A 27,110-nucleotide genomic window follows, 5' to 3' on the forward strand; every position below is an offset into this window, starting at 1 on the left:
CTGCTGTTATAAGGCAGTAATAAGTGTGGCGGTGGTGCCGCCGGAGTTGAACCACAGAGGTTTCTACCTTTAAAATTCTATGTTTATAATACATGTCTAAACGCAGTATTTACTTCCAACTGGGCTAACAACTCCAATTTTAAATTCACACGTTTCAAGATTTTAAAACCGAATAGGCTCACCTTGGGTCTGAAGTTTATCATACGAGTCATTTATGATGACTAGAACAAGGTAAGCGGCTTTCACATGTTCGAAATGTGTGCGATTTTAGTTTTCTGCACTAATAACATGCTTTCATATAATTACTAGCTGACCCGACAAACTTTGTGTTGCTATATAAATAAAAAAAATGTTAAGGGTAAACAACCCTTATCACTTAAGGGTATGAAAAATAGATAGTAGCCGATTCTCAGACCTACTGAATATGCATATAAAATTTGGTGAAAATCGGTAAAGCCGTTTCGGAGGAGTACGGTAACTAACATTGTGACACGAGAATTTTATATATAAGATTTCATGAGGCGTTCATAATTAAGAGTACTATGAAGCGCGTCATTGGCCTTCTGTAGATCTCAACAGATTATTAAAGTTAAGCTACGACAAGCGCGGTCGGATGTTGGATGGGTAAGCGCTGGTGGCTACATATGCACGTATTGTCTACTGTCAAGTAACAGCAGTGTTAAGCGCTGCAGTGTGCTGGTTTGTAAGGTTTTGTATGTTAGAGTAGCAAATGCAGTCCACCTGATGGTAATAAGGTATTGAGGTCTGCCGCCTATGGACATCTGAAACCAACCCCAGATAAGTTTAGAGACCTACATGTTTTCAGCCATAGAGCTCTATATTGCGTATGTTGGTCATACAAGTCCAATGGTGACAGTGTCTACTTACCACCAGGTGAAAAGTAATCTCGTTTGCTTCTTTGATTTTAAATAAATACATAAATAAAAGAAGAGAACCGTTTAAAAACGAACATTATAATTAATCCTAAGATTTTCTACCTAAATTACACAATTATTACATATACCATGATGACTAATAGATTTTCATTATTAAAAATGTATTGCAACATCCTTAAAACCGAGTGACTAATTTTCTAAGAAAATAAGGGTAAATAACCCCTGAGAAATTTATACGGTTCTCAATAACTGACCTTTTTATTATAACCGCAAAAAGATCTTTGTGTCACGACACATGATTACGCACACATTAATAAGAATTCATTGAAATGTGTTTGTGGAACAAAATTTGCATGTAATTAATACACTTTATCGAAAAACCCTCTTTGTTTAATCTAACTGTTAGTTGTACAAGCAATTGTACAGAACAGTCATTCAGAAGAGACATCGAGCGAGGACGAGGCCTGTCGTAGTAGCAGTGTCTTCTTTTAACCGACTTCACAAAAAAGAGAGGTTATTCGTTTTTTTTTTTTTTTTTTGTTTTTTTTTTAAGGCATTCGTCCTAGGGGACCGTACAGCCGACATCGGATAGCGACCTCTCGTTTGCGGAGCGAGAGGCGCTAGCGGCGCTCCCTAGAGAGCTACCGCTGATAGATGACACTGAAGGTGTCAACGTATCATGAATAAGATTAGAATCGTCGGGAAGACGATTCTCTATGGAGAGTTGTACGCCCCTGTGGGCGGCCAGTAGATTCTCCACATCGGTGGAGAGTTTGTTAGGAGCATCGGTCAAGATATTTCTTGGCCGACGGCAATTGTAACGGGTAGGAAGAGGGGCAGCATAGTCCGCTGCACCCTTGATTAAGGGGTTGGAATGGTTTTCTGAGCGGTCGAAGAACGCTTCAGAGAATTGTCTGAGGACTTGTTGTATTGGAGCGAGCTCCAGGTCGCGGTGGAGGTCAGCGTTTCTGACATACCAGGGGGCATTAAGTGCCCGACGACAAAAGAGATTTTGTATGACCTGGAGTTTGTCTAGGATGGTGGGATTCGCGTGAGCGAAGACTGGAGAGGCGTATGTTAACACCGGTCGAATGCAAACCTTATACAGCGTTCGCTTATTCCTGGCTGACAACTTGCTGTGTCTGCCAATCATGGCGTTGAGGCGGCTCATGTAAGAGCGGGCGGTATGGGTGACCTTAGAGACGTGGGGTCTAAAGGTGAGGCCCGGGTCAAGGGTAACTCCTAGGTATTTTACTGTGGGCCTCCATGGAATGGGGGCCCCAAGTAATTTGACGGAGGGCAGGTTGTTTAAGCGCCTGCGTTTGTGGTCGAAGCGCATTGCGGAGCTTTTCTCCGCATTGACTTCGATGCGCCATTTCCTAAACCAATCTCCTAACTCGTTGACCGAGCGTTGGAGTTTGGCGAGGACAGATGACTCCTTTTGCCCTTGGATGTAGAGGGCGGCGAAGAGTGAGAGCTGCACCCCATTTTTGGGGATAGGAATATCGTTGGAGTACGATATGAATAATGTAGGAGCGAGCACTGAGCCTTGAGGGACTCCGGCTGTTACGGGGCGTGGGGGAGAGAGGATACCTTCGTGCCTGTAGCGGAAGGTTCTGTCCTGAAGGTAGGAAGCCACGATGCGGACTAGGCGATCAGGAAGACCAGAATGGTATAGCTTGTATACCAGTCCTCCATGCCAGACTTTGTCAAAAGCCTTGGCGACGTCGAAGAAGACTGCTAGTGTCTTGTTACGTCTTGGATAAAACCCGCTTGTGATGTACTCGACAATGCGGTGGACTTGTTGGGGGCACGAGTGCTGGAGGCGAAAGCCAAATTGGTGAGGAATGATGAGTGGGGGAGCATCTATTGGGAAGAGGTGCCCTCTTATGTGAACGAGGATCACCCGTTCGAAAACCTTGCCCATTGCATTGAGGAGGCTAATGGGGCGGTGGTTGGAGGGAATATGTTTCGGTTTCCCAGGCTTGGGAATACCGATGACTGTTGCTGTCTTCCAGGCTGTTGGAAAGAAGCTGAGATCGAGGCAGGCATTGAAGATAATGACCAGAAGGGTCAGTGCCTGCTCGGGGAAGTGTTTGAGCGCCAGGTTGGAGATACCATCCGGACCTGGGGCTTTACGAGGTTTCAAACCGCGGATGACGCTCCGGACCTCGTCTGTAGTGATTTTAATGGGAGCAGAGGTGACAGGGAGAGAGATCTTTTTAAGGACCTCCTCCTCCACCTTGTGAATGTGGATAGGGTCGCACGGTTGAGTGCTGGGGGAGCACTGCGCAGCGATGCTATCTGCGAAGCATTCGGCCTTCTCAGCGTCTTCGAAGGCTATGCTGCCGTCGGGACGCGTGAGAGGGGGAGTGCTTGAGAAGGCTTCGGTACGAAATCGTCTAGCGATTTTGTAGAATGCCTTATGAGAAGGTTGGATATCCTCCATGAGAGAGTTCCAGTTGGAGTCCCTCATTTCGGCTAGCCGGGATCTGACTTTCCTTTGGAGGGCGTTAGCGCGCCTCCTAAGGACAGGGGTGGGATACTTGGCGGCCCATCTGAGGGCTGCGTTTTTAGTTTGGATTAGCTTCCTGACCTCGCGAGGTAGTTTGCGGTTCGGGACCTCTACCACCTTCGCGTTGTCATGAAGCGAAGTCTGAACTAGCTGGGTGAGTGAGTTCACCGTACTGTCTATTTTCTCCGAGCTAACAAGGTAGTCTGGGGGAATAGTATACGGTGAATCGGGGGCCTCTATGGCCGAGGTGAGAGATTTCTCGTACCCTTCCCAATTAGTGAAGGTTTTCGAGGAGGTATGGGGAGTTGGATCATAGGGACCTAACTGTAGAGAGACTGGACGATGGTCTGAGCCCAGATCGTCCAGTGTTTCGATCGCTCTTGTATTGAGCGCGACGCCTTTAAGGAGGGCGAAATCCAGCACGTCGGGTTCTTGGTCTTCCCGATCGGGGTAGTGGGTTGGCGCTGTTGGAGAGAAGATATCAAAGTCCAGTGCGCGGGAAATGGTTAAGAGTTTCTTACCGTTGGTGTTAGTCAGACGACTGTTCCAAACGGTATGTTTGCAATTGAAATCTCCAAATAGTACGACAGAGTCTCCGAGCGAGAGGAGGGCCTCCAAGTCGCTTTGGAGAGGGGCTTTATTGGCGGGGAGGTAAATTGAGGCTATGATCAGGGACGGGTGTCCTGTCATGCCTAATTTGCATATGGTGGCTTCCATATTGGTGAGCTTGGGTGTTTCCAGAGGGGTGCAATGGAAGGATCTCTTGTAGTAGATGGCAGTGCCTCCGCCACGACGGTCGTCGGCTCTGTCATTACGTACAAGCGCGTAAGAGGGGAGACTTACGCCTTTAAGGGAGGGCTTGAGGAAAGTTTCCTGAACAAGCAACAGGTCGATATCCCTGTTGCGGACGAACTCTTTGAGTTCGGGAATGCAAGGCTTAAGACCTCGTGCATTGAAGGAGATAAGCGAGACGCCTTTAGGTTTTTGACGACCGGGATGAAGGGGTTGAGTATGAACGTTACTCATTGAATGGACTTGAACAACGCTAGGTGTTCAGAGTAGATTGCGATGCGCTCCGCCTGGCTGGCGTTACGCATCTTTTGCGAGACGAGTATGATCTCGTCGAGGTTCACGCCCTTAACGCAGTCCTTAAGGAACATGATATGTTCCCTTACCGATGCGTCTTGGGTGGGACGGGGAGTGGGAGTGGCCTTAGGGGCCGGGGTTGGTGGGGCGGTCGCGGGTGCGACTTTCCTCCAACTCATGGGAGCGGTTGGGGTTTTGGAGGCCCCTAGCCGCGGGAAATTGGTCGAATTGACCGGAGGTGGGCCTGCTTTCGAGGGCTGCTTTTTAGCAACCTTCTTTTGAGCGGGACGGGGGGCTTTAGGGCAGCCACGGTAGTTAGCCGGGTGCCCTGAAGTGGTGCATAGCACGCAGGCAGGAGGGGACTCGTCTTCACGAGTCCTCTTGCACTCACGTGTGGCGTGGGGTTCTAGGCACTTGACGCACCTTGGGGGGGCAGTGCAGTTCGCCGCTGCATGGCCGTAAAGCTGGCAGCGGTGGCACTGGGCAGGGTAGCCACGCTTGTTAGGTGGTTCCACCTTGATCTCAGAAAGGCCACAGATTGTGAGCTCCTTCTCCTTGAAAATGTCCTTGGAGGACGGGGTCTTGGCTAGAATGGCCAGGGCTAGAGGGTATTTGACCCCTTTGCGGTTGTACAACTTGTGTACACCTTCCACGGGGAACCCTTGGTTGACTAGATCCGTTAGGATTTCGTCGGTGGGAAGCTCGTAGGGGAGACCCCTAAGGACCGCTTTGATTTTGCGGTCCTCTTCTAAAGCGTACGTGTGGTACGGGAGTTGAAGGTGAGTTAGGAGCCTAATGAGGCTCCTGAAGTCCTCGGTGGTGGGGCATGAAACGCGAATAGAGTCGCGAAGGTTACGTGCCTTGGTGTAGTGGATCTGTTTTTCCACTAGGGTTTTAGAGAAGTCGGACCATTTCGACTTATCTCTGAAGAAAATGTGTGGGGGCGGTTTGCACTTGGCAAGTGCCGGTTCGCAGCGCGTGGCTAGCTTGGCGGGCTTAGCCGCGGGGGTTGAGCTCTGGGGCTCGGTGGAGGTTTTTGGCACGGGGGCCAGAGTGGAGGCTTTTGGCACGGGGGGCCAGAGCGGGGGCCGCTGGGGCTGGGGTGGCTTCAATAGAGGCCTCGGAAGAGGTTTCACTTGTCGCCTTAGCGACGCGTTTCACCGGTCGTTTTTTTGTCTTCTTCGACTTGACTGGGGTGAAACCCTGGTCGTCGTCGGAGGAGGCGGCGGAGATAATAGTGTTCTCCGACGATTCGTCGGAGGAGGCGGGGCGTTTGAGCGAGATGGCATCGAAGTCCATCTCGTGTCTCGGGGTGGCATCAGGGGATGCGGGTGAATCAGTAACGGACAGGGGATCCGTTACGGATTTTAAGGGCTCGCAAAGGGAGCGGAGTTTGACTGAGTCAAATGGGCGATTGAGCTCCTTGCTCAAGAGGGAGGACAGAGCCTCGAAAAACCTATCTGTTACCACGTAGGCCATGGTAACCTGGGATGCCTCCCTGCCGAGGCAGGGAGCTAACGGGGAGGGGGAGGGAAATGCAATTACCCCTAAGGGAAAGTAACTGCTACCGTCACCCTTGGGATAGCCCAAGTGCAGTGGGATCGGGTCTGCCGGTTTCTCTCAGGCCGAGAGGTCTGAGAAGCGCACCGGGTCAACGCTAGCTGGTTTCGTTGGCACCGTTAGGTATCCACCAACTCAAACGCGTCGGGACGTGAGTTTTGTTTATTCCCAATAAATTGGCAATAAACAAAGCACGGACCGCTACTGATAAAAATCGAGTAGTCGAGAACCGGCCGAAAGGCCAGACAAAAAATCTGGGTTAGCGAACACTTAGAGCGCGAGCAGGCGGGGCTGCTCGGTCTGGCGTTCAAACGCAGAGTGAGGTTATTCGTCGCGTATATTTTTATATATAGGTATGTATGTAAAACGATTTTACCGCGTCCTATTTCGTGGAAATTAAAATTTTTCCGCTAGTTTTCCACAGAAAATCGGAAAACCGGATTTCTTGTTAAAAGTTATTGTCCTTTCAAAGTATTACAAAAACATGTTTAGAAAACATTTACGGTACGGTATAAAAATGTAGACAAGACAACACTTTGTCAAAATAGCCTCTGAAAAAGAAACTACATTTACTTGTACAAACAATTGCATGTCATAGAAAAACAGAAGAGACCTATGACGAGGACTTGCCCCTGCCTTCGGCTATACATACCTAAAAACTAAATTATACAGAATTAAATTGTCGGGATTCTCTTCCACTCATTTGCACAGATATGTATTGCAACATATTTTCATTAAAAATTATGACCAATTTCCTAAGAAAGGACTCTACATACCTAGTATGACTCCTGAATATTTTTCCTGTTAAGTTCTTAATAAACTACCTTTTTATTTAATTTAATTTGCATGAGATTTCCATTAATCTCATTAAAATAAATAGTTTCCCGTAAAGAAAATACCTACAACCCTTTTAATATCCCATTGCTGGATACGGATCTCTTGACACATCGTGATGCAAGAAGCACATTATAAGATGATAGAAACAGCATGAAGGTGAAATGAAGGTGGTAGAACTCTGGGGGCACCACTGCCACACCTATTTCTACCATAACAGCAGTGTTAAGCGCTGCTGTGTTCTCGTTTGAAGGGTGTGGTAAGGGAGACATTCTTTTCCGAGGCATTCCGTAGTCCTCAGGGGTAGCAGCGTATCTGTGGTCAACCTCAGGTAGGAATCTAATCCTATCTGGGGTTGATTGCAAAGTTCCATGAACGATAATAACGATAATGACTACTTCAATCTTTTGAAAAATAAGGTTTCATCATCAACCCATTAACGTCCCACTGCTGGGCAAGGGTCTCCTCTCATAATGAGAAGGATTAGGCCATAGTCCATCGCGCTGGCCAAATGCGTATTGGTAGACTTCGCATACCTTTGAGATTTTTATAAATCTCTCAGGTATGCAGGTTTCCTCACGATGTTTTCCTTCACCGCTTAGCAAGTGATAATTAATTTCTAATACGCACATAATTTTGAAAAATCAGAGGTGCGTGCCTGGGATTTGAACCTACTAGGCTATCACGAAAAATAAGGTTTAGAGCAGGTCAATTATATACCTTTACTTACCTAGTCCTCCTGACTCCTAGTGACTCTTGTTACCTTTAATGTAAGTCAGCTAGCATAAACACATCCACCAAAAACACAAGAACTGCTTCACTATAGAAATGTATTAGATATAGCAGTTCATACTATACTGGTTTTTATCAGTGGTTTTAGGATCTACACCTCATAATAATATGTAAGTCTGCAATCGTCTACACACTTCCACCAAAACAAGAACTTCATCACGATACAAATGTATTAGATGTGGCGGTTCATGTTATACTGGTTACCTTTGAAACTGATCGTAGTGGAGACTACACACTGTATCTGCTATAAAGAGGTTAAACGCTATGTAATGCTCACGCATACTTAATACGTGACCTCTACCACGCAATGAAAACCGCAAGATGACGTCACACGTAGGAAACTAATCTTGACCTCAAATACTTAGTATTGAGCATCTCTTGGCATCTTTTCGTTATAATAACGAACTACATAAACTTAAGTAGAGGAAGAATTCTGGTATTTTGTTTTTGGTTTACATAGAAGCTTATAGCAGCAGTTTTAAGCACTTCCATGTTCTGTACCCTTAGTATGAGTTTTTACGTTTTGCCAAAAATGACTGTTTTTGTTTTTGTATTTCCCATATATTTCCAATAGGTTCTGATACAATCCGCTGCGGGCGCTGATTGGAAATATATGGGCAAATACGTAAACAAATACCAAAACAGTCATTTTTGTAAAAACGTAAAAACTCATACTAAGGGTACTGATAAGGGAAACATACTTTTAAGGCGTTCCAACTTACGGACAAAACTTACGGGACCTTTAGCCGATCTTACGTAAAACTCTAATCTAATGTGGGGTCGATTCCAGATGTCCATGAACAGTGGTCACTTACTATCAGGTTGACTGCAAGCTGCCCATACATATTATGTAATCAACCCAGCCGATTAGAGATTAGCTGCCACTCTAGAAATGTGTTAGTGGTACCACCCCAATCGACCCATCTTTGAAGGTGGTAGAATCCTTTGTGGTTCGACTCCGGCGGCACCACCGCCACACCTATTTCTACCTAATAACAGCAGTGTTAGGCGCTGCTGTGTTCCGGTTTGAAGGGTGTGGTAAGGGAGACAGACTTTTCCGAGGCGTTCCAGCTTAGTCATCAGGGGTAGCAGCGCATCTGTGGCTGACCTCAGATAGGAATACCTAATCCTATCTGGGGTTGATTACAGATGTCCATGGGCGGCAGTAGCCACTTACCATGAGGTGGACTGCATGCTCGTCTGCTACTCCTATAATATATATATATAAAAAAAAATCGAATCATACTGGTTTTATATTTCGTGGAAGAAAGCCGTAACCTTAACGTTCACGAAATTTAACAACTAACGGGCACCCATCCACCACCCAACCACGCCCGATGTTGCTTAACTTTGTTGCTAGCGTTACAGTCACATCACACTGATTCATGTATAGACCACATAATTTCCAGTTATTGATCTTTTAAATATTTTTTCTAATTTCATATTTTTGGAATATTCAGTCTTGCTTTGAGTTATGAGATTTTATCTGATTTTTGCAAAGTAAAGTGTGATAAATTAGCGGATAAAGATGTATTGTAAATGTTGATGGTTATGGAAAAATATATTGTTAGGAACGTCACTAGTAGATAGAAAATTTAATTGTCAAATGAGGGTATTACCTAAAAAGGGGCGTATAAAAAGGCACTGTAGATCGCCTTCTGGGTAGTTATTTTCCGATTATTGTAAAGAACGTTACTCTGCCACTGTCGAATGTATAATTTGTATGCTTACTTGTTATTTTGTTAACTTGGTAAAGTAAATTGTTCTCGGTTTAAAATGTTTTTAAATAATTTCCTGACGAGTTTCCTGACAATATTGTATTTTTATAATCACTTCTGAACGTTCAAATACCTGCTAGTTGATACATACCTAACAAAGCTATTTACACTTCAACCACAATATATACAGTAGCTCTTATAATAATTGTCGCTTCACAAAGACCCTACATCTCAATTCAAACGGTTAACTGTTTACCAATTACGAAGCCTCCAAACAATCAATTGAGTCCCGTAATTCTCAAGTATTCAAGTTGTTTAGACTTGTAAGTCTTTAGTACGTACGACACGATCGCGGGACGATAAAAAATCGGACAATGAAAGTCGGATTGAGTTACAGTTGGTTATTAAATGTAAACAGTTGATTTGTTATCACGACTTCATCCGTTTTCATCGTCACATTCAGTACCCTTAGTATGAGTTTTTACGTTTTGACAAAAATGACTTTTTGTTTTGGTTTACGTATTTCCCACACATTTGAAATCAGTTCTGATACAATCCCCTAGGGGAGCTGATTGGAAATGTATGGGCAAATACGTAAACAAATACCAAAACAGTCATTTTTTGTAAAAACGTAAAAACTCATACTAAGGGTACATGACTAAAATCGACTAATATTAGTCCCTCAGGATTCAGAACAATTGTAAAGGAATTTAATATACGTTGATGTAGATAAAATAATTTTAGGATCGAGGAATACATACAATTTATTAATCATTCGATTTGTATAAAATTATAGGACAAAGCAATATTGTCGTAAGAAGTAAATATTTAAATGTTAATATAGGTATAGTCCGCGCCAAACTGCTAGTCCGCTCTGAAGTTGTTGCGAACAGGTGTAGTCACAAAATTTGCTATGGCGCGATTTGTTTCAATATTCAGAGCGGACTAGGAGTCTTACGCGGCCTATACTGAATTATTGAACATAGAAGCGATTTTCAGGCTTTTACCATTATGAGTTGGTAAATCTTGGTTTTACAAGTAAATCTTAAGATTTACCCTAGTTCGGGCTTTTACAGTAACGTATTTATTTAATTAATTTGCCTTCTTTCTTTATCTTTTCAAAGATTATCACGAAAAGTCAAACATAGAAACATCTTTATTCTATTCAGAAAATGTGTATCTCGCTTAAAAATAATAAAACATGCGGAAATTTTAACTAATGCCCCGTAGAATTGGGAACCACGTTTTTTGGTTTAGTTTAAATAATCGGTTCACGACTCATACAAAATTATTATACGAAAAGTAAAATGGATTTACTTGAATTTTTACACAATATTTTATTCATACCTTAAGAATGCCTTCATATACTTTTGATATCAAAGTTCACATAGGGACACAACGCAAAATACTAGTATATAAATTAAATGTATTCCTTGAAAAAACTAAGTTCACAGGAATACCTTTATTTACTTACCTAATAATAAATGTCAGACTAAGCCACAACGAAACGCCAGCAATATAATATGAAAAAAACTCATTAATCCATTTTGCAAGACAAGCTCTAAGGGCAATTTCACAGTGCATTCTTGTTGCAAGATATCATATTTCTCACGCTTATAATTATTCACTCCAGATTATAATTTGCAAGACTTAGTGCTCGCATTATGAATGCATCCAATTTATAAAGATCCAGGTAATTTTAGCTCGGTTATAAGGTAGCTGTTATATCGCTAGCGATAGCTTGTTAGCGATGTTTATACGCAAGCAAAATTTAAATAATTTAACTAATTTGATCGACTGGTAATAAAAAAATATTTTTGTACGAAATATAAAATACAAAATCGGAATTCGTTTTAATCTTATCTTGAAATACACAATCACGTGTCATTATGTTCGGAGTTTCTTACACACTAACCCGCGAAATCGCTAAACCGATTTCAATGAAAGTAAGGGTGCATGGTTGGTTCTAGATTTAAATCTAAGATACTCTTAACGAGATATACTATTACTGCCGGGGCCCACCACTATTAATTTGTAGTTGGAAGAAGCTTCCGTGCTTCGGCTCCGGTGGTACTACCGCCACAACAATTTCTGTCTAAAAAAAGCTGTGTTAAGCGCTGGTATGGTCTGGTTTGAAAGGGACACTAAGACATACTTTTTCGAGCCGCTCCAACTTACTCCTCAGGGATAGCAATGTATATATGGCCGACCGCAGGTAGGACTCTTATCTTTTCAGGGGATGATAACAAATCCCAATAGCACATCATGAAATATAATTTATCGTTAAAAAAAAATATTTCGCTTATCGTCTTTCCCCTCACAGTGGGACGCATAGTGCAATATTACAGCTAGGGGCTCATTATCAACATAGATTAGCTTAGCTGTTACGATGCATGAAATTAGAAATTTCATTGCGTTGCGTTTTTGCGTTAAATTTTAATAGCGTGTCGTATTCGGCATTGTCGATCGCCTTACCTTGATCCGGTTATTGTGGATTAAATTTTAATTTGCAAATTGCCGATTACATTCCGATTTTATTGTCTAGGTCAGTGTCTTCTACATAATAATTATTATGCAGTATTATAATAATGAAGTCTACATTAACATTTAGTGTAAGGCTTCAAGAATTACCGTAGGAACCCTAAGTGTTTTAAGTAGGTACCTTAAAACATTATTTTTATAAGTACATGTAGTTTCTGGCAACTCGCACCGGGGAAAGCTATTTGGATCAAGCTTTTTTATTTTATTTAAAATATTGTTATATTGTATATTTTATCTTTTTTATGTTATTTCAATTATTGTAAAGTTATTGTAGTTATTATTGTAAAGTAGTTTCGTTAAAATTACTTAAAATATTTTCAAAAGTACAGACAGACAAATTAAAATAAAAAAATATATATTTTAATTTATTATTTGATAGTCGCTTTCAATCAGGTTTTCAAAAATATGATATGTGCACAAAGTATGTAGGCGTACACAAGTGATGTTATAAAATGGACAGACTAGGTCAAAGTCAGAATTAATGATTTAATCAAATTGAAGTTGATTATTGAAAGTAGTTCATTAGCAAATTATATGTCTTAATTTCTAATCAACGTCATAGGCGTTCTTGATAAAGACACACTGACTAATAACATTAAAATATCTATATTGTCTTATAAAGGTGACATTGAAGAAAATTGCGATTAGGACCACCTTATCATTGAAAACAAAAGTATAAGAAAGGCTAACAATTGACCAAAGACAAAGATTTTATAAAAAGCGAAGAAACAAATGGTAAAACTTTAATCTCTAAATAATTCTTCAGGTTTTCATATAGTCCAAATACTTTATATTATAACGACCCCATTTATTTATTAAGCTTTAGGGGATGAATTTTCGGTAAATCTAGTAGTAAAGATAGTGTCAAATATGTAGGTATTAAAATACATCCAGCTGTATCAATAAGGTAGCTGAATTTTTTTCTACTTCAATATTATCTTGTAATTTTTATGTATAATATAAGAGTAGCAGACGAGCATGCAGTCCACCTGATGGTAAGTGGCTACTGCCGCTTATAAACATGTAAGCAACCTAGATAAAATTATATTTTGAAGGTGGTAGAACCTTTTGTGGTTCGACTCCGGCGGCACCACCGCCACCTATTTCGACCTAATAACAGCAGTGTTAGGCGCTGTTGTGTTCCGGTTTGAAGGGTAAGTGGTGGTAAGGGAGACAGACTTTTCCGAGGCGTTCCAGCTTAGTCCTCAGGGGTAGCGGCGCATCTGTGGCCGACCTTATGTAGAAATATAGAATATAGCTAGAACACGGAAAAGTATGTCCTTACCAATCAAAGGTTTGATAAGATGAATTCGCAAGCGGAAGTTCCCAATAGCGCCGTCAAAGTATAAGACTAAGCATAATGAAGAGGAACTTAACAGACGGAGGACGGCGTGAGGCTGGCAGGACGCCAAGGTATCGAGACAAAACGACCCGTTGACCTTGTTACATATTGACAAAGCCTATAAATGTATGTATCTAGACTTACTTGACGTTAACTTCGACCGTAGAATAAAGTAAATGTTGTTTCCCATCTAGAAAGTATCATTTTCTGTTACAAATCGCCAAAGATTAAGATTAGGCCGTAGTCTTCCGCGCTGGCCAAGTGCGTATTGGTAGATTTCACATACTCTTAGAACTTTTTAAGGATATTTCTGGTATGCAGGTCCTTACGATGTTTTCCTTCATCGTTAAAACAGGTAATAAGTTACTTATCAATAACGTACTTTACTAGGACTTATTTTTAGCCAGTGTTTATCTTATTTGAAGGCTTATTTAAACATTTCGCTGGCGGTCAAGGGTTTTTATTCATGCCTCGGGAACAGTATATTTTATTGGGATTAAAGGTCCTTTCTGACCCTCACAACATGAGTATACGATTTTGCAAACAAACTCACATACGCATTTATAATATTAGTAATTTAATACTACTTACATTGGAAAGTATCATCACATTTTCTCTTAAAAAACCATTTCTGTCGCTTATTCATTTATTTATTTTTGTACATCTTAAACTAAGGGTTATAAAGGTAAACTTAATGCCTAATGGCATTCTTTGCCAGTCGACCCTGGGTGATGGCGATAGCATGTGGTAGGCATAAACATAAACAGTTATAATAAAAAACAAGTAATACAAACTATGAGAAAAAATAAATACAACGCTTCTCTTGTCTTACTAGAGAAATCGGTTTAAAAAGAATTAATTCTAACATCAGCTACATAAAACACACTTTGGCAGTTTAATTTCCATAAAAAATCGTTTATGAGTACATTGAACTCAACTTGTGCATAGATAGCATCTCACGAATCTTGCAATGAATTATTGACCATCTCATTAATATGATTTATAGTCTGGTTATTGATTGAAAATACTCGGAGATAATTAGTTTATAATTATCTCTGTTTTCCTTTGTTATAATACTAAAGTACAATGGAAGGAGGTATAGTGTATTTCAAGGCTCATATTGTTCACATTAAAATAGTTTAAGAAGAAAAGTAGCTTATTACTCAACATTATCATCATCAATCCATTGCTGTACCACTGCTGGGCACGGGTCTCCTCTCAGAATGAGAAGGATTAGGTCATAGTCCACCGCGCTAGCGTATTGAATTAGTAGACTTCATATACCCTTGAAAACTTTGTTTTAAGATTTCGAGGTATGCAGGTGCTTAACCACCTTCTTTCACCGTTTAAGTAAGTGATAATTAAATTTTTAATACGTACATAACTTTAAAAAATCAGAGGTTCGTGCCTATATGAACCTCGGACCCACAGACCTGTATTTGTTTGTACTTGGACCCCTCGATCAGGAGGCCGAGTTTCACTAGGTGACTGCTATACTATAAGTACTTGGTATAATATATCTATGTCTATTTTTTCGTGAAAATCCCATCCCAAGTTGATTCAGTTGTTATACAGAAGGACAAACAATTTTTAAACGGAAAGGAACTTTTTTATGATATTTTAAATATGAAATATGAGATTTGAAAGGAGTTACTTCCGAATCACTGATTCACACACTTAATTTAATAACTAATTTAAATAAATTGTATAGTAGTTATTCGATTCGATTTAAAACTTTAGACTTCCTTATATTTCAAAAAGGGTATCTAGTACCTTTCCTATTACATAATAATGTTAATTCCTTAGTGAAGATATCTGTATCTGATCCAATATCTTGATTCTATTTCGGGTTATGATTTCCCAATAGGCAAAAGTCAGTAAACTATCTTAGATTAGCCTATTCGCCACTTCCTTCACAAAACCAAGGCCGGTGAAATATAAATGTAGCCTTTGAACAAGGTCAATACCATCTGATCTTGTCTTGTCAATTTGGCGTCCTGCCAGCGTCAGGCCTTCATATTTTGTGATAATGTCAAGTGCCTATTCATTTTGCTTATTCCACCTTCTTAAGAGCTTTTGGAAGCGCGCGATCCGCGGCGCGATCGTAACTGATTTGCAAAGTTAAGCAATTTTGGAGGGTCGGAAGTTGGATGGGTGACCGCTAGTGGCTAAGTGTTTTGTGTTTTGGAGGTCACGTTTACGTTGGTCCTACTTGTTATCATTGGTTAACAGTTCTCAAAATTTCCTACAAATTACCTTTAAATAAATCATCATCATCAATCATTTAATGAGTTTTGCGAAAAATTAAAATCATTCGATGCGATTTTTTTAATCTGCCTCTTAAAACAACGTGGAATAGTATGCTTTCAGCCATTTTTGTGATGTGAACTGTTTTAAATACTAATATGTCTTAAATTTTAATAAATAAATAGAAATTGATTATCACTAGCTTAAACGACAAAACATTGTGCAACAATACGTACATAGTACATACTTGAAAAATCTTTAATAAAAGTTGGTCAAAGTTAATGACTAAAGCTCACTGTGAAGAGCCCTTTACCCAGCAGTGGGACAGTGATCATACAAGGATTCCTTCTAATTTATAAGATTCAATCTATTACGCGCTTAGCAAAATATTCCATTATAATGTATTAAATTTCATTATATTAAAATGAAGTTAAGTCGTTCTAGATCTCGCATTTTAATTAGTATGTTTTCCTAATAAATCTGCAATTTAAATGAGTTATGCTTATATACGTAACTCGGATATGCCATAAATTACAAGACTAGGTTATATAAGATATCCTAGTGTTAGATTCGTCGCATATTAAGATCATGGACTAAGTATGCTTTGCGTATATACTTGTATACAAGATATTTTTTATAATGTAGGAGATGCAGACGAGCATGCAGTCTACCTGATGGTAAATGGACATACGAGGGTGCGTTTTTAAGTTCGCGGAATGAGGGACAAGGAGGGAAAATAAAATGTCAAAATTATTTTTCTTTTTCTACATATTCTCCTGCAAGACGAATACATTTTTAAGATCTTTGTATTAACTTATTTAAACCCTCATAAAAAATGTTTCGTCCTTGTCGGAAAAATTGCGTCCTTAACTTCTTCGTCTGTAGAAAATTTATTTCCACGAAGCTCTTTTTTCATTTTTGGAAAGAGATAATAATCGCTGGGAGCCAGGTCTGGCCTATAGGGTGGGTGATTTAAAATATCAAAGCTCACCTTATGCAGGGCAGCCAGTGCAATACGGCTTTTGTGTACGGGCGCATTGTCGTGCAACAGCAGGACACCTCTGGTTGATTTTCCCCGCCTTTTTTCTTTGATGGCTTCTTTTAACCGCTCCAGGATAGTTGCGTAATATTCTCCGGTTATAGAGACACCTTTATCTTTATAATCTATTAACAAAATTCCTTCTGAATCCCAAAAGACTGTCGCCATGAATTTTCCGGCCGATTGTGACACCTTAAACCTTTTAGGAGGTGCTGTACCCTTTTTATGCCACTGCATGAAGTCTTGTTTAGACTCAGGTTCATAATGGTGAACCCAAGTTTCATCTCAAGTAACAATTCGATTCAATACAATATCTTTATCTTCTCCACAGAGGTCCAAAAACGCACGGGAACATTCAACGCGCTGTTGTTTTTGAGGCGGCGTGAGCATTCTCGGCACCCACCGCGCGCTGACCTTAGTCATGCCAAGATGGTCATGCAGAAATTTAAAAATGCTTGTATCCGATACTCCAACCATTTCTGCAAGCTGTTCCTTCTTTAGCCGAGCATCATCCAGTACTAATTTTTCGACTTTCGCCATCGTTTCCGGAGTGGTCACCTCAACAGACCGTCTGGGTCGTGGGTCGTCTTCAAGTGAATCCCTGCCTAGCTTAAAAAGGTTGTTCCACTTGTAAACCATCGTTTTTCCAGGGCAAGAGTCCCCGTAAACCGATGACATCTTTTCCATTATGATTTGCACAGACTTTCCTTGCTTGGTAAGGAACTTTATAACGGCGCGATGCTCGATTTTCTCCATACTTTAATTTTTTTTCCGGATTGAGTTGTTTAATTGTCGATAGTTTTAAAACTAATGATGCAATTGTGATAAAACTTTATATTTATACTATTTATGAGTCACTTAACACGTACCGCCCTTAACAAGCCCGCTATCATCCCTCCAACCCCGCCATTCCGCGGACTTAAAAACGCGCCCTCGTATGTAATCACCCCAGATTGGATTAGATATTCCTACATGAGGTCGGCCACAGATGCGCCCTTACCCCTGAGGACTAAGCTGGATCGCCTCGGCAAAGTATGTCTCCCTTACCGTACCAAACCAGAACATCACAGCTTAACACTGGTGTTATGGGGCAGAAATAGGTGTTGCGGTGATGCCGCCGGAGTTGAACAACAAAGGGTTGTACCACCTTCTGACTAAGCAATACGAGTAGGTTATTGATGAGATAACGATTATATCTTAGCCACTGTTGGTCACGGGTCTCCTCTCAGAGTAACCAGGAGTTTAAGCCGCCGCGCGGGCCAAGTGCGAATTGGTAAACTTATCTACACTAATATTATAAAGAGGAAAACTTTGTTTGTTTGTTTTGTTGTAATGAATGGGCTCAAAAACTACTGGACCGATTTTAAAAATTATTTCACCATTCGAAAGCTACATTATCCACGAGTAACATAGGCTATATTTTATATGAAATATATTTGATAAATAGATTTTAAGGCGGTACAAAGTCAGCTAGTTAGTAATATTTCAATAAGCAATATTTAATTTCTAATACATAAAAATCCTTATAACCGACACTATCGGATGGTGGAACAATACAGGGTGTGTTAAAATGACCGTATTCGATTCGCGACTTAGGAAAAAGATTTTTGAAAAATCTTCTCGTAATACATAACATAACATTTTACATAACACTTTTTAGAAGAAGCATACTAGAAAAAATCATGCTGTATACAAGGACAATATACAAGTGTACGTGTATATAATATTATGTGTATTGAAGATACAAGTTTCGAATGTAATATAAATAATGGAATTGGAAATCGATTCGCATGACTAATACATTTAGAATGAGGCTTTAGGAATGAGCCATATTTAGACCTACAAGTCATCTTCATACAATTTGGATTATTTTCGATGATTTTATTGGTATAAACCTAAATGTATTGACATACTTGGAGAAATAGAAGTTCTTTCACAACTATTTCTGCCTCATAACAGCAGTGTTACACGCTGCTGTGTTCTGGTTTGAAGGGTGTGGTAAGAGAGACATACTTTTCCGAGGCGTTCTAACTTAATCCCAGGAGTAGCGGCGGAGGAGGAATATGTAATCCTATCTGGGGTTAATTACAGATCCATGCACGGCAGTAGCCTCTTACCATCAGGTGAACTGCATCCTCGTCTGCTACTCCTATATTATAAAAGAAAGTATAGAAGTTACAAACGAGCATGCAGTCAAAGTGCAGTGCAAAGTTCGGCCACAGATGCGGCGCTACTTCTGAATTCTGATGACTAAGGAATCCTCGTATAATTCCGCACCTCTCACTTACCACATTAGCAGATCATATGGACCCTTACTGCTACATGAAGCAGTCATTGTCAACCCATTACTGTCTTACTGCTGGGCACGTGTCTTTACTCAGAGTAAAACAGTTTAGGCCATAGTCTACCGGTTTGCCTAAGTGCGAATTGGTAGGATTCACAAACACTTGACGTTGCCCAAGTGCGAATTATTACTTGACACACCCTTAAAAACATTTTTTTAATTCTCAGGCGTAATCTCGTCGTTACGTTTTCCTTCACCTTTTAAGCAAGTGATAATTAATTTCTAATACGCACACAACTTTGGAAAATCAGTGCGTCTCTGGGATCTTAACCTCGGACTTCCCGCCTAAATTCCTTATCCACTAGTCTGTTACACATTTATGAGTATTTGAATGTTTTGTGTGTTCATTCAGAAATAATTTAAAGCGATTTCAATATAGCTGATCAAGCCCGACAAACTAGTTACGATAATATTTCGACAGTGCATACTGAAAATAAAAACAAAAAAGCAATAGAACCTTGGCGCGAAGAATAAGCGAGCGTCATGTGCATTTACTAAAGACGAGGGCAAAAAATACAACAACTTTTTAAGTAGGGACTGTAAGGCTGCGTCTGGACTGGCGTGGACCGCTTCGGTCCGGTTTGATCCGGTATTTAAAAAAAATAGTAGATTAAGGTGATAGAAAATTTAAGGGTTCTATTTGTGGACTCTAAGGGCGCCATTACCACACCTATTTTGCTTAATAACAGCAATGTTAAGCGCTGCTGTGTTCTGGTTTGAATACTGTCAGGAGATGTACTTTCCACCGGGGTAGCGGCGCATTTGTTGAAAACCTCAGGACTCTTTATATCAAATCAAATCAAAACATTTTTTTTTATTTAAAATAAGTTCTTTACAGAGCACTTTTTAAATGTCATGTAAAACTACCACCACTTCACAAGGTGTTTCGTTATGGAGAAGAAAATGATATCTGGGGTTAATTATAGATGTCCATTAATTCATTGGTTCTTCCTATTAGATCGACTGCATGCTCAATGCTCATGGCTTTTGTAATATAAATAAAATCACTTGACATTATATGTCGATTCAGTAGCAGTATAAAATAAAATATTGTAATTGACATTTTCAAGACCTATAGCCAAAATAAATACATTTAATTTTAATATTAAGATGTGGCATTTGTCTTATAATGTTATTCAGAATAATATTTTAAATAACGTACTTCAGTGCATAAACAAAATATTATCTGTCAGTTACTTCAGCGTACAGTTCCGGTTTCCTTTACTAAAATATTTTCAAGACTAAGTATTTAATACTTTTTGTGAATAAAAATATTATTTGTAACTTCATTTTTGATTTAATAAACAGAAATTCTATTACATATACTTACCAATTCGCACTTGGCCAGCACTATTGACGCAGACGAATAATTGACGAAGTCGACACAATAGTCAATGTGATTCTTAAAATTGAAGACCACTCAAATTCTGCTACGAATGTAGCTATTTGATATATTGGAAGTTGAGAGCTTCCATTTAGAATATACATTTTACACTTTAGGACTCAACCACATCAGTTATATATACAAATAAATATCAGGAATACCGGATCAAGTCCGGCGCGATAGTGTGGACCAGTCCTAACGGTAACCCGATAGGACAGACAAAAACTTAACGCCTCGTCTATTTTTAAATGATGATATATAAAATACTATTGCCGCAGACTTTAATGGAGTTTAATAGACAAATTGGTCTCATGGGGCAACGTGCCCATTGAATTTTAAGGTACATGTTAGTACGTAAGTTGTATTTTAGAAAACACCTAAAACCTAAAACGCTTCGGATGAGTAAGTTAGAAAGCTTTTGAAGCTGGTAGAACGCTTTGTGGTTCGACTTCAGCTGCACCATCGCCACATCTATTTCTGCTCATAACGGCAATGTTCAGCGCTGCTGTGTTCTGGTTTAACGGATGAGGTAAGGGAGACATACTTATCGGAGGCATTCCAGCTTTGTCCTCAGGGGTAGCGGCGTATTTGGGCGACCTTCGGCAGCAATCTTAGGTTATCTGGGATTACAGTTCTCCATGCGCGGCACTAGCCTCTTACCATGGTGTACTGCATGCTCGTCTGCTACTCTTATATCGTAAAGAACCTTTCTTTACTTGGATTTGGTAACATGTCCAGGGTGAGTGGCCACATACCATCAGGTGAACTGGACGTACATTTGTTACTCCAATCTTATTAAAAAAAAGTTGGAACGCCTCAACCTTTATCATAATGATAATTGGATAGATTAAGACCAGAAAACAGGGCAAGCTGTAATAAAACATACAGTTGTGGTACTAAAACATACTAGTTGACTTTCGGCACTTCATTTGTCTTTATTACTTTTCTTTTAAAAGATTATTTACTTCAAGATAATATAATAAAAGATGTTATATCTTTTCAACGGTAAATAGGCAAAATACATAGAAAATGTAAAAGAATAGACTCACAATTCAAGACTCTGTTACATCACGGACTTGGATCCTTGTAAATCCACGCCTACGAGTTCGTTGTAGTTTTGTATTGTAATAAAATAATAGTTTTTACACAAGTACACTTCCACCAAAATTCCCTGTCGCATTGTACCTATATTAAGAATCAGACCTAGAACAGAAACTTGAATTTTCTTAAGTATTTCCCTAAACGGGGACTGAATCTGGTACTTTATGCGAGGCAAAGTGCTAAGGTGACCAAGAGGTCCTTCAACTTAAAAAATAATAGAGTTACAAGTCTATTTAATACGTTCTCTTTGACACTAAGAGTATTGCTTAGTGAACTGTATTTATCAACTTAATTGCATATTTGAAAGCAAGTTATTACTTTTAAAACTAACAAACTCTGTTCGTTAGTTGATATACAACTTTGTCATTTTTGCAATCATAATAACTGGAATCAGATTAAGTTAAACAAAATTGACCTTAATAGTAAATGAAAACTTTTTTCACAGTTGTCAAAAGTTTTAGTAATCGTACACACTGCGTTACTCTAGTAATCTTAAACTTAAAATAGAACTTTGTAAAAGATAGAAAGTACATACTTACAAGTAGGTAACAATTTATTTGTTCTATTAAAGTTTAAACACCAAAGAAGCTCCAAAAGTTACTAACATATTTCCAAAAAGCACAAACTTTTTGCACGTATTGTCCTGTAAAAAGCTCGATATAAAAACTTACCGATGGTTAACTTTCCGGATAGGTACAGTTCAAAAACCTCACTATACTTAGCACGAAACACCACACAGCACTTTAGTTGTCAATGCAACACAACTTTCTAGTTCTAAATAGTACCACTTGATGCGAAATAGCGCACAGAACACTGTGTTTTGGAAAACACTTGTATTTTCGTGTAGGCCCGTTGTTTTTGGTGACGTAAAAGTTTTTGGCGCGGCCGCGACTGACACGTGTGTACGCGCGCGCTACGGACTGCCATCTGAGTGAGCTCGCCGAGTCAGTTGCTCGATTGACCTTCGGGTTTGAAACACTGAGTGAAGTTAGTTACACTTAGACCGGTTCGCTTTAGGCAAAAGTGGTTATATGTCGAGTGTCTACTTTTTTCTCCCGAGTCAACTTCAGCGTTTAGTTCTGCAGTCGTTTATCGTGACTCCTGACTCCTGTAAAGTTCTTGCACTATCCGTGTCTTAGAGATCTTAGTTTAAACTTTAAACATAATCTCGACTGCATACGATGCTAAAACCAACCAGTTTCTAACTGTGGACGTTCTGCCATTATGAAACAAGTACTTCTTTCTGGAAGTTATGTACCAAAATGGAAAAGTGGAAATAATAAAATAATTGCACATTAATAACAGGAAAACACAAAATTCTCTACCGATAATTTAACAATTAGGCTGCCAACATTTAATTTGATGGTTTGCTAAATGTTTAATAAAAAAAAAATGGCGAAAACTTAGTTGCCAACCAAATAGTACACTTAAATCACTGATCTATAGACCATCTTCTTCTTAACTAAGATATCAGGACCACCATAATTTAATTATAAAAGTGGAGGTGGGTGGCATAAATCAAACTTGGATCATTGTACATCGGAACGCCCATCGTTGATTTAGTTACCAATTAAATTTCGATCCCCGTTCAAAATCCAAGAAGAAATCAATTTATTTATGTTTTGAAAATAATTTATGGTTGCGGGTAGATTTTTTGTATTTTTTCTTATATTTCAGTTGGCACACCAAAAATGGAGCAAATACTTTATACTTAACTACAGGAACATCGTGTTTAATTCTGACTGCGACAGACATTTTTTTCCCTTATAATGTGTATTAATGTATGTATTTTATATCTATTGTAATACGACGTAGACACGGGCCGTACCGTTAAAAAATGAATAGAAAAATATAACTATGTACAAGGAAATATTACTTTGTCTGCAAGGGCCCCTGTCTGACACATTCGATGTTTGAAGATATAAACAGTACCCTTAGTATGAGTTTTTACGTTTTTGAAATGAAATGAAATGAAATATATTTATTTTGTATAGGCCAACGGCGGCACTTACAAATTGTCAGTTACAATATTTTCTTAACCTACTACCGGATCGGAACGCGATTTTACAAAAATGACCGTTTTTGTATTTGTTTACGTATTTGCCCAGACATTTCCAATCAGCGATCCCAGCGGATTGTATCAGAACTTATTGGAAATTTATGGGAAATACGTAAACGAATACAAAACTGTAATTTTTGTAAAAACGTAAAAACTCGAAACTAAGGGTACAGGGCCTAAACTTTCATTCTGAAAACGTAAATAGTTATGTCAAAATATTCATTGTTTTATTCGTTTTTTTATTTATTTATTTCATCGACCGGGCACCGAACCCGGACCCTCAGCGCGACGTAGCTTACTAAAATAAACCGCAAATCGTTTAATCAGCGGTTCAAGTTTAACCGATGCGTGCTTGTAACCATAATCCAAAAAAGGCGTTACCGTTATCGCCCGTTTTGTTTCAGGTGCTATTCTGAATACCAAGTCGAATTTGAATCTCGAAACATGACAATCTCGTTTGCTTTGACTGAAATTAAAAGAAGTTTAAAGATAGGATTTCTGAGAACCCTTTGTGGTTCGACTCCGGCGGCACCACCGCCACACCTGTTTCTGCCTAATAACAGCATTGTTAGGCGCTGCTGTGTTCCGGTTTGAAGGGTGTGGTAAGGGAGACATACTTTTCCGAGGCGTTCCAGCTTAGTCCTCAGGGGTAGCGGCGCATCTGGGGCCGACCTCAGGTAGGAATATCTAGTCCTATCTGGGATTGATTACAGATGCCCATGGGCGACAGTAACCACTTATCATCAGGTGGACTGCATGCTCGTCTGCTACTCCTATATTATAAAAAAAAGGTAGAACCTTTGTCGTTAGGATCCCGAGACACCACCGCCATACTTATTACTGCCTTATATCTAATAACTTTAATTTGAGGTGTGTGTTTGTTTAATGAAATATAGGCATAGTCCGCGTCAAACTGCTAGTCCGCTCTGAATAAAGAAATTAATCGCGTCGCCATAGCAAATTGTATGACTACCTAACTCGCTTTGGCGCTTAGCTAACCTTGGCTCGCAACAAATTCAGAGCGGACTAGCAGTTTGGCGATAACTATTACAGAATATTTAAAAATGATACCTAATCAACTTTGATTGATGTTTCAAAATAATGAATTGTATGATCTCCGCATTCAGAAGTAACTATGGCACCAGTATCGATATATGCGCACTTGGCCAGCGCGGTGGACTATGACCTAATCCTTCTCATTATGAGAGGAGACCCGTGCCTAGCAGTGGACAGTAATGGGTTAATGATGATGATGATGAAAAGTAATAAATCCGTCCAATGTTTTGCCAACCAAAAATCAAAATTTGACTCTTTCGAGACGCAAAAACGGTCAAATTTCAATTAAATTAATAACGGGCCACAACCAAAAGCAATCAATCTTACCCAATTAAGGTTATTAATGTTCGCAATTTAACAATTATCGTTATAGATAAAAGATAAAGACGTCATTTGATATTTTCGAGATTATAAAATGATCTTACAGAATACTCTCCTTAAATTTAATTTTAAAGTTTAAAATTTAATTATTGGTAAGAATACAATAGAAACTTTGAATTTTGGAAAGCAAAATTGGATAAAATTATTTATTACTAGCTGTTACATACGTCACTTGATTATACTAGTCATTATTATAAAATCAAAAAAACCAGATTGCTTAAAATTACCCCATATTACTCGTATAATTAGACGAATAAAACGACACCTCAAATGGAACAATCCGCCAAGCCATTTGGACTGGAGGGCACGCCAAAGAATGAGACATACTTACGTACATACAAATATACACTTGAAAAACATTACCCTCTGTAGTAAAAATGATGTTGCAGAATACTACCCCTTTATTTAAGTTGTATATCGTTCGAAATGCTCACTAAAACTTGGTAAAAGGTTTGGAAATGACAATAAAAGTTAGCATAGGTTCGGAAAACTTGTTAGCCAAAACTTTTACTTCGTATTCTTGGAATATTGTGTATTGGATGTGATTGTGTGTAAACTGACTTACTTTGCTACTTAGTTATGAAGTGGTGGTAAAACTACTTAAGCCTAAACTACTTACTCCATGAGTGTAATGAAGGTGGAAGAGTATGAGGCTTTCAGTATGAGGCTTAGGCATAGTCTACCGGGCTGTTTAAATGCGAATTGGTAGACTTCACACACTTTTTTAAAGAATTCTGAGGTGTGTAGGGTTTGCGCAATATTTTTCTTCACCGTTATAGCTGGTGATAATTAATGTTTAATACGCACGTAATTCATTTGAAAAATCCTCTAATCTGCCTGGGATTCGAACCTCGGAACTTCAACACTCAGTTTGCTTGACCGAGGATTTAACCCAAGATCCGGCGCTTCCAACTGATATAGACACCGTTGCCCCACGCAAGACGTCAATTCAAATAAATTTTTATTTCGGACCAAAAAATCCAACTACATATTTCTGAATGAAAAAACAGGGGACTAAAACATTTTTTTCACATACCCCAAACGTAACACACTCAATAATTTACGCGGAATAATTGAGAGTCCAATTCGAGCTTTAATTCAACGCAATAAAAGAAGTACAATTAAGAAGCCGTCATAAATCACGTTATCGGGATGCTGGGTACATAAAATTCGGGGTCTTGTTACGGAATGCAATGCAATTAAAAAGGTTAGAAAGTTTCGGAAATACGGGGTCCGTGACTAATTACTGTTTTTCAGCAATCAATTTTGGGTTCTGTTCGAAATTTTAATTTATTGACTGAGCAATTACCAGCCAAAACATATGATTACATTGTGTGCGCCATCATTCGTCATATTGGGGTAACTAAGATTATAATTAAATTTTTTGTAATAAAAAACCGCTGTTTGTTAGAACTTTGCAATTTCTATTATCATTGAGGTTTCTTTATTTAAAGTTGTCGCTGCTGTTATTGGGCGGACACGAGTGTGATGATGGTGACATCAGAGTCGAACCACAATGGCTTCTACCAAATTAAATAACAATTCAATATAATGCATTATATTTTAGTCTATGGTAGTTACGAAACTGGGTGCGAAGGGTTTAGGCCTCTACGTTGATAATTTAATCAGTCTAGCTTCTAATTATTATTAATAATCAGTGATCATTAATAATAATTAGAAGAAAGCATATTGTATTGTATCAGCCCGTTATTTTTATTTTTTACTCTTTTTTTTTCCACCCCTCGATAATATTGGAAATTTAAACACACTCGTCCGCACTATATTGTAAAAATTAGGTCTCACGGAAAAACTTTACGTTGTTTTTAAACTTATTATTGTTATTATCATGTTACTATATTTTATATTAAGTAATGTATTAAGCAAAAGAACCTTTAATGCTACTATACCAAAAAAATAAATAATTTTCTTTCTTTTTTTCTAATAATTTATTTCAAAGACAGACCGTATTCCAAAATCAGTCAAAGTTTTAGCATTTATTTTACTTTACATTATACCACTACCTAATAATACCGTTCAGATACTCACTTGTTTAACCGAAGAAAAAACAAGAGTCAACTCTATTTTTATAAAACCTTTTCAACCAGTACCGTCGCATGCGCATCACCTGACTGCAAACCTATTGTTAAATAATAAACGAAAGGAGTGAAATATATCTATCCTTTTCCCACACATGTAGAAATATATACCCGTGCTC

The 27,110-nt window shown here is 39.2% G+C and overlaps 1 protein-coding gene across 2 annotated transcripts in view; it reads right to left on the reverse strand.

The window, feature by feature from the left end:
- sano (CABIT domain-containing protein serrano) overlaps positions 1 to 22,341 on the reverse strand; it is a 128,775-nt gene extending 106,434 nt beyond the window's left edge. For both annotated transcript variants that reach the window (XM_073090502.1, XM_073090501.1), the window contains exon 1: positions 22,071 to 22,341. The gene's annotated coding sequence lies outside the window, so the exon portion shown is untranslated. The remainder of the gene's footprint in view (positions 1 to 22,070) is intronic.
- Positions 22,342 to 27,110: the final 4,769 nt, after the last annotated feature.

Source organism: Epargyreus clarus, unplaced genomic scaffold, assembly GCF_041222505.1.
Source record: "Epargyreus clarus isolate Ecla_fem2 unplaced genomic scaffold, WU_Ecla_fem_2.2 ptg000032l, whole genome shotgun sequence".
Classification (NCBI taxonomy): Eukaryota; Metazoa; Arthropoda; class Insecta; order Lepidoptera; family Hesperiidae; genus Epargyreus; species Epargyreus clarus.